The sequence below is a fragment of the Mercenaria mercenaria genome, chromosome 9, assembly GCF_021730395.1.
Source record: "Mercenaria mercenaria strain notata chromosome 9, MADL_Memer_1, whole genome shotgun sequence".
NCBI classification, from domain to species: Eukaryota; Metazoa; Mollusca; class Bivalvia; order Venerida; family Veneridae; genus Mercenaria; species Mercenaria mercenaria.
The window spans coordinates 37,617,753-37,627,918 of NC_069369.1; positions in this window are offsets into that span (position 1 = coordinate 37,617,753).

Sequence of the window (10,166 nt, forward strand, 5' to 3'; positions counted from 1 at the left end):
AAACAGATGAATATCTAAAATAACGTCACAATAACGTCAAATACCGTACATATACTACAAGGGTAGAAAACTGATGAGTATCTAAAATAACGTCACAATGACGTCAAATGCCGTACATGTACTACAAGGGTAGAAAACAGATGAGTATCTAAAATAACGTCAAATACCGTACATATACTACAAGGGTAGAAAACAGATGAGTATCTAAAATAACGTCAAATACGGTACATATACTACAAGGGTAGAAAACAAATGAGTATCTAAAATAACGTCACAATAACGTCAAATGCCGTACATGTACTACAAAGGTAGAAAACAGATGAGTATCTAAAATAACGTCAAATACCGTACATGTATTACAAGGGTAGAAAACAGATGAGTATCTAAAATAACGTCAAAATAACGTCAAATACCGTACATATACTACAAGGATAGAAAACAGATGAGTATCTAAAATAACGTCACAATAACGTCAAATGCCGTACATATACTACAAGGGTAGAAAACAGATTAGTATCTAAAAATACGTCAATACTGTAGACATAGTACATGAGCAGAAAAAAAGATGTGTATTTAAAATAACGTCAATATTTGTTATACATACATTTAGTTCGAAATTTCAGTGCAAAAGCTCATTACTTATTACATGTTTTCAGTGGACTGATTAAATAGTGCAGTAAATTAAAATTAAAAATCAAATATATGTTTCATTTGGTACAGAACACCTTTGGATAACACTGTTGAAAACGAAAATCTCTCGTTCGCAAACAGCAGATTTTACAGTATAAAACTTTACTCGGTCATAAAAAACACATATAATCTAAATATAGCTTTTGTATAAAACCTATGCTATTGTTTTCAGAAAAAAAATAGTTTTAACGAATTTACTAAATAATAGCTTATGTCATGTTTTTGCTAAAATTGCGTGGACTTAGTACGAAGAAGTCACCGGTCTTGACTTACTTTGAAAAATAAGTCATTTGAAAAAACTGGGGATTTTATGTGATCATCTGACCAAGATAACGATTCAAAAGTTAGTTACCCTTCAAACGTACTTTTTCGTTTTATTTTTCAAGGCTCGGGAGACATTAGATAACAAATGTTCTACTTTTTTCATGTGATACCTTACGAAGTACAATAATATTTTCCTGAAACTTGGTATACAGATAGAAGATGTACTCTAATTTATGGTTTCCGTTTGTCTCTCCGTCTGTTCGTGAAATTACCAGCACACTCTGGGCGGAATCGGACGTGCCTGGCATTGGGCTGTGTCACGGCTATTCAATTCTACATGGGTTCTAAACACAATGATGATTTTATCATATTTGAGCGAATGTGTGTACGCACTTTTATTACCGACAGTGGGTGCATTTCATTGGATACTGCTTACACGTTTAAAAGGCCATGTCGCCGAATGTGCAGCTGCGTTAATTCATTAATACGCCCCATAATAACTTTTCTGCAATGTGTAGATATAGTATGTTTACAATTAGTTTATTCTGCATATAAAATTTATGCATACTCATTATTTTTTCAATGATTCCATATCTCCTACCCTTTGGAATATCTTCAGTCGCAGAATTTGGTTTGATGATGGCACTAATTATACTCATTTGTCACAAATGTGGGCTAGTTAGACTAAGACTTTTGCAGTTTTAAGTAATGGAAACAACGTTTTTGCCTCCTTCAAGCAGTGTGCAGGAACTGGAATAGAATTTGGCAAATATAACAATAGGATTAGAGTGACATCGCAAACTGTGCCCACCTCTGTGTGGTCAGTGGCAGAAATGATTGGGCTTTTCTGTCGTAGGCTGGAGTACAACTCCTGTTACCTCGGCTCTGTGACGGACGTTCCTACTATGTCTAAGTTGCTGCTGTGTAGGTTGCTAAAACAGCATTGATGTGGTGGATACAGATGGTGTTGTGGCGGTTGAAAAAAAAACAGGCACGGGAGGTTGCGGAGAGGGGAAGGTGCTGCTAGTTATATGGTGTCACTGCGTCCAACTTTAGCGTGATAACCCCCAACTTGTCAATGCTGGACTACTGAATCTGTGGTTGCCACGCTACTCCAGGTTAGCCAATTTAGGCTTGAAATCCTCTGCATAGGTTTGCTGGTTCTGATGTGGCTTAGGCCTTTGTCGGTTCATCCGAATCTCTTTGTCGACCTGTCGGATATGTCTCAACAAAACATTATACTCTGAAACAGAAGCCGGACCGCAGATATCAATTCAATTTTTTTTATTTCTTCGGCAGGTGACCAACTCCAAACACATTTTCGAGAATATATTAAAGGCGACAGCCAAAAGAAATGACAGATCCACAAGGTCTCTGGGTCGCATTGAAATATTATTTGAAATTTTCATAGTCATACCCTTCCGAGAGGGTCATGAGATGTTAACGTCAAGATTAATAAAGATTTGGTTTACAGATGAAGAATCCCTCAAAGAAACTACAAGACTGCGTACGAGAGTTATGTAGGCCTGTAAAACCTGTATATTTGAAAGGGAAGTGTCATTTGGCAAGCATTATTTCCCGTGTCTCCATTTTATCATATTCCGCTTCATTTTTCGTTACTGTTTCCTCACAGAAAGGAATCGTGAAATGTCACTAAGATGGACCGAAAAAAAAGTAGAAGCAGCACTACTACATGAAATGCACAGGGATGAAAGGTAGATCTGGGGGTGTAATAATAAGAGTGTTCTTAGATTTAGTTTCTATGACAGGTGTGTCAGTAGGTGGGGTACCTTTGGTGTAATTTTGTATTACAGCGAGAACCCTTTAACAATTCCTCCTCTCTGGGCATGATGCCCTCCTTACAAGTACCACCTACAGCACCGAGATTTAATCCTTAAATTACCCGAAGTAAAAACAATATCAAGTTGTTATAAGTTTCTATAAAATATCAGACCTGAATAAGATACATTTAATGCTTTTGTAGATTAACTGAGTTTATACTGAAAGTCAATTAAATTTCAAACTTCGAAGTCTGAAGTAGATATAAGTATCTAATCTAATCATCTTTCTAAGTTCCGAGTCAAGTTAAAATTCAAGGGATGCAATCATCATATATAAGCATATTTACTGCACCTATTAAATTAAAACAAATCTTAACTATACATTGTAAAATGAAAACTATGTACTAAACTGTAAGATAAATCCCTTCAACTTAGTTCAGTGAAATACTATAAAAAATACCAAGTGTTGAAATGCAAAAGTCAAATTAAATTCAACTTCATTTAAAAATCGTATATCATCAAAACAGGCCTTCAATAACAAAAGGATGTATGGAGCAAATATGTAGGTCAAATGATCTACAGTATTTGTAAACAAATACCTGTATTAAGAAAAATTCAATATCTAGTAAATATTTGTAAAACGTCTGTTTACTGTACGTGATGTAATTAAAAATAATACATGTAATGTGTCTGATTTAAACATTGATCAACACTACACAAATAAAAGTACACGGGCTTAATAGATAAATGAATAAACAAATGTTATTTACATATTAATGTAAATTCACCTAAAACACAATACATTTATATGCAATATGATTTGCAGCTTCAACGTTCTAAGATCTGTCACAGAAAAAAATATGCTGAAAATGAATGTATTGACAAACAAGAGGGTCATGATGACCCTGGATCGCTCACCTGAGTAATATGAGCTACATGTTTCAAATGTCAAACTGATGCTAAAATATTAAGAAAGTAGGTCAGTAGGTCACATTCATGGTCACTGAAAGTCAGTTTTAAGATCGGTGCGCAATACTGTATTTGTCATCCACACTTCAAGGCTCTATCTTAAAAAACAAAAAAGTAGGTCAGTAGGTCAAGGCCAATGTCAAGTGACCCCTAATTACTTGGGGTCATCAGGTTATTATAATAAAACAGTCTAGGAAATATGATCAGAACATTTTTAAAGTATTTTTCTTATATAACACATATAACAAGTGAGCCCCGGGCCGGGCATCTTTTCACCCCAGGGGCATAATTTGAACATTCTTGTTAGAGAACCACTAGGCAATGCTACATACCAAGTATCGAAGGCCTAGGCCTTGAACTTTCAGACAAAAAGATATTTTTTATATCCTATATAAGTCTATGTAAAACTTGGGACCCCGGGGGTGGGGCCACTTTTCACCCCAGGGTAATAATTTGAATAATTTTGGTAGAGGACCATAAGGCAATGCTACATACCAAATTTCAAAGGCCTAGGTTTTGTGGTTTCAGACAAGAGGATTTTTTTTTAAACATCCTATATAAGTCTATGTAAAACTTGGGACCCCGGGGTGGTGCCATTTTCACCCCAGGGTAATAATTTGAACAAAGGCCTAGGTCTCGTGGTTTCAGACAAGAAGATTTTTTAAAAGAAATTCCTATATAAGTCTATCTAAAATTGGGCCTCTTTTCACCCCAGGGTATTAATTTGAACAACCTTGGTAGAGAACTACCAGGCAATGCTACGTATCAGATATCAAAGCCCTAGGTCTTGTGGTTTAGGACATGAAACTTTTTAAAGTTTTTTCCTATACAAGTCTATGTAAAACTTGGGACCCCCGGGGCGGGACCTGTTTTCACCACCCAGAGACATAATTCGAACAGTCTTGGTAGAAGACCACTAGATGATGTCACATACCAAATATCAAAGCCCTAGGCCTGCGGTTTTTGACAAGAAGATTTTCAAAGTTTTTTTCCTATATAAGTCTATATAAACCATGTGACCTCCGGGGCGGGGCCATATTCGACCCTAGGGGGACAATTTGAACAATCTTGGTAGAGAACTACTAGATAATGCTACATACCAAATATCAAAGACCTAGGCCCTGTGGTTTTGGACAAGAAGGTTCTCAAAGTTTTTCCCTATATAAATTTATGCAAACTATGTGACCCCACCCCCCTCCCCCCGGGCGGGGCCATATTTGACCCTAGGGGATATTTTGAATAAACTTGGTAGAGAACCATTTAATGATTCCACATACCAAATATCAAAGCCCTAGGTGCTGTGGTTTTGGACAAGAAGATTTTTAAAGTTTTTCCTTTCGGTTGCCATGGCAACCAGAGTTCTGTGTGGAATTCATGATGCAAGTAATATTCCTGTGAAGTTTCATCGAAATTGGACTGTTTGTTTAGGCTGGGAGGTACAATACGGAATTTAAAAGGTACAATACGGATATTTTTTCTGCCTGTTCATATTTAATTGTGAAATACAAGTCGATTTTTTTTTACAGAATTTATATTTGTATATAATAAAGAGCATTATAAATTGTAGAAACAAATTTACTGTTTTGTCATATTGTTGGTTTTATTTTGTAACATTTAACATTGTTAGTGCCGTGTTAGTGCCGTGATGCTTTGACAGTAGAGTTGTCTCGAGGTAATGCAAATTTGAGAATTGCATTAAAATTTGTCACTAGGTTTTACACTAGACTAAAAGATTCGTAGTAATGAAAATGATATGGTAAAACAGATAAGCTACTTTATAAAAGTCTTACACAGGCAGACATGTTATATCATTTTTCTTGCCTATCATGTTCAAAATAGATAGACAAATTGGTTTGGGTATTTCCTGACATTATTTATAAAGTTTATGACGTCACAATAGTACCAGTAAGTACTATGTGACGTCACTTTAGTGCACGCTATTTTAGACAAGGTTTTTCCCTAGGGAAAGACAGGAATATCTATCCCCGGTGCGTGCTCGGATAAATGTCTACTTTCCCCGCTAGGTAGGCAAGAATCCATAATTGTCGATAATTAAAGATGATTTAATTTTTGAAAATCGTCTTGTTTAAACTCTGTTTTGGCACCTAACGTTAGCGGAATGAAAATAAAATTAGATAACATTTGTATTACAAAATGACTAGATAAAAGCCATTATTAGTAACAGGTTTAAGTATACATATAGGACGTGGTGCAACATAATATTGTGTGTGAATACTATAACTAACTATTCGTAAATATTTTGAATTTATTGCAAATGATATTTTGTTTTGGAGAAAAATCTGTGTAACAGCTTTATGGCTATCATTTCCATACGAATGATAAATTAAAGAAAGATATTTAAATCTGATCTAGATAAAATGTAATTTCAAACCAATTGTCTCCCATGCTTTGCGTTTAGAAGGGAAATAAAACTGTATTTTTACCTAATAAGTATGGATGTAAATATTAATTAGTAAAATCATACAGACAACTGGTTGCTGTGGTGGTATCTTCTCTGTACTATATTTGTGAAAGATAAACCCATATGTACGAGTTATCACGTACAACTATGTAGAAATTGTAAAAGTCCTCTCTGGTACCTGTACTTACTGGTTTCCGTCTTTTGTCAATTCTGAATAGGAATGTAAAGATTTATTGTGATTTCGTTAACTGTTACGCCTGATTTGCATTAACACATAATATTGAGCCGTGCCATGGGAAAACCAACATAGTGGGTATGCGACCAGCATGGATCCAGACCAGCCTGCGCATCCGCGCAGTCTGGTCAGGATCCATGCTGTTCGCTAACAGTTTCTCCAATTCAAATAGGCTTTAAAAGCGAACAGCATGGAGCCTGACCAGACTGCGCGGATGCGCAGGCTGGTCTGGATCCATGCTGGTCGCATACCCACTATGTTGGTTTTCCCATGGCATGGCTCATATTATTTAATTTCAGAACATTAAGTCAAAGTGTCCTCTAGATTCATGTTGATCTAAACAAATAAAAAAAAATCTGCAATTCTTTACTGGTTAAGCAAAGCAAAAGTATGGCCATGTTCTTTTAACCTATATACCACTTATAACCATTTATTGGTATTGTTTAAAAGATATAACAAAACTGATATTGACGAATTGGTATATTCCCTTTTCATAATGTTGAAGTCTTCATCATTTAAGATAGAAATTTGATATTGGGTCTAAGCTGTAGATATGACTTTATAATCAACATATACGTCTAATAAGGTCTTATTGTTTGTTATGTTACAGTTTAAACTGAACGGATCACCAAGATGATTTGGAATCATGCATCTTCAGTCATTGTTATCTAATTTATTTTCATTTAAAAAAACAACAACAATCTATTCCCTTTTCTACTAGATTAAACATGGTTTCGTCTGTCGTCTATTGATTATTTTGATGCAGACGAAAGGTTATTGTTAGTTTTACTATTATAGTTGTAGTAAGTGTTTTTCCTATTCCATTCATACATTGTAAAGAAGCCCATTTCTATATCATTCATACTGGCAACTGTGAGAGTCAACCAATGATAAACAATCAGCTGTGCATAGCCCCGCCCCAGGCGCTAATGTCTTCATCGGAAAATGAAAACAAAAGCATTTTAACTCGATAGTTTATCGCAGGCAAATGCAAATTAAATGCAAATAATTACAAATATAATCAATAATAATCAATATTATTAGAATTAGTAGTAGTAAAGTAAACATTTTCAAAATCGTCAATTATCAAGTGAAATTAAGCGTTTTCTTTAATGAAACTTTTAACTGTAAAAGGAAACCCAGCAAGTCAGCATATTTTCCCAGCCTAAATTTGTAACGCTTGTTTTGCTTCACTCCCTTGAATTTTATGAGCTTTGTCCTTAAGTTCAACCGAAATTTAATGAAGTAGCTATAAAATATTACTTTTTTAGTGTATCAGAAACATGCGAGTTTAAATCATGTTTCTACAGACTTTTCTTTTTTTTCATTGCATATTATATTAAATATCTCCACTGTGGAGTTTCCACTTTTCTCTATTTTATAAATCTTTTGAGTAAAATATTTTCATTGGTTGACTTTGACAGCAATGCAGTCGTTAGTACTCTTACTAACGTAAAATCACGTCACGCGGCATGCAGTACTATCAGGCGGATAGCGCATTTATGCGATCCCCGGCATACACGCCTGCTATCTTTTGACGGATAAATACGACATGCGGTACTCCATAAGAGTTAAAATGAACGCATAAATGCGATCTGCGTCCTTAATGAGTTAAATGGCTTGACTAGCCAGGTGACATACATTATTCAAATTAAGCTTTGAGTATAATGGTTTGACAATGATGTATGACATTACGTTTGCACTATTCACGAACAGACTCTCTGTTCAATATCTTTCTGGTGTGTTTTATGCATGTAGCCCTCTGTACATCCTCAGTGTGACGGAGGACATCTTTCAACAAATAACTTTCAACTGAATGAGACATTTCTACTTTCTTATGTTTTTATACTGGACATAAATGTTTGCTTATTGCTTTTCGACAAAATTACTGTTCATTTGTTTTATTTGAAGTTTGTTGAAACTCGTGCTAAACTCCTCAAATCTCTTTAGTGTCTTCAGTATGAATTTGTAAAATGCAGTTAAAATCTGTTAAATGAATTGATTTCAGTACGATAATATTTTGTTACATCTTTTCTTGTACAATATAGCATGTGTTTGTGTTAAAGGGCATCAACACACTAAAATATAGCCTTCCGTATTCTATGTAAAGGTAACAAACTTCACAGGTCTGCATTTAACACAAGAACCTTTATTAATTGGAGGTAAATACACGACAGGGCAGGGCCGGGAGGTGATAATCGGCCCGGAAAATGAATAGTGGTCCGAGAGCTTTTGCCCGAAAGCCATTATGAATTTCGGGCCGATTATGCGCTCCCGGCCCGGCTCTGGCGTGTATTAAAATGTTTTGGGGGGCAATGACCCCAGATTTAACAAACCGTCTTTCAATTTTCTTGTCGAGCTTATGACCAAACTGACAACACACAGAAAACAAGTTCCAAAGTATTTACCAAACATAACTTTCATATTGCATTTTGCAATTATATTTTCGATCCAGATATATTTAAATAGATCTACACATTTTATATCAACAACAGTATGTGAAGAAAATTAAACTGCATTATAAATATAAATTATAATAGATCTTCTTAAGCGTAAAAATAATAAAGACGCTTGATTTGATCACGTGATCGATTCTGAAACCGACACTTGTTTTGATCATGTGACCTATTCTGAAATCCAATATCTAGTTTCAATACGCTCAAAAAAATGTGTTCACGATTCCGCGTGAAAATAGCAACTACTAAGGAATTAAAATTGCAACGCCACTGATAAGCCGATAGATTACTGATTTTTTCATCACCGTGCCTCGACACTGTTGTGTATGTGTATTATGGAGAAACTTTATCAGTTTGCGGCGATCAGTACCGTTTATCAGTAGGCGAATCTATAAATATGCGGCAACATCCTATAGATCCCGATTCGCAATCTGTTCAAATATTTTTTTCTGTGCAGGTGCAATTTCAAAAAATTATTTCAGAAAATAGAGTGCTAAAATGAAATACTTTTCGCATGTCTAAGAAAATATTTTCAAGAGATATGTTACTTATACAAAATAATACTATATAAAAGATAATAATAATGAAAATAAAATAATAAAAAAACAGTGGTTTACTTGAATAGAATAGGTAGAAAAAAATCATTACTTATTCGTCAGTTTGAATTTATGACTTATTTGGTTCACGGTGGGTGGGGGGGGGGGGGAATAATTTGACTGTTCGAGTTTTTGTAATTATTATCTAATCTAATAATCGTCAGTAGATTTTTTTCTCTCAATGTTTGAATTCGTAAAATCAACTATGAACAGATTACTTCTGTTTTACACCAACTATTAGAATCTAAGAACATTTTAAAGCTTAAAGGCATATTTATGTACTTGGTCGGACCGTCCTTATTCGTGATTGTTTATTATGTATAATTATATATTTTGATCTCGAAATCAGCTGTAAATCGTTAATCAAAATGTCTTGTCCACAGAACGTGCATAAAAATGAATTGAATTTCAAATAGTTACTAAAATTTAATACACAATTGCACGGTGCATATCCATATTGGCGGACTCCTTGCGAAATATGCTTTATCGGCGGTTTCTTGCGTTGGCACCGGCGATTCTTTGCTATAAACAGGTTGGCAGTTATAAAAAGTCAGATAAACACACCAAATTAATTAAGCTTAGCCTGGGTTCCAGTCTGTCGATTTTTCATGTGTTTCTGTTTTGCAATTCGACTATCAGAAACTAAACGAGCCAGTAACAGCAACTTGTTCATGTACATGAAATAGCGCGTATGTTATGACAAAGCAAAAAATATCAACGCCTGAATCCCAGGCTAAATTAAGCTATAATGTT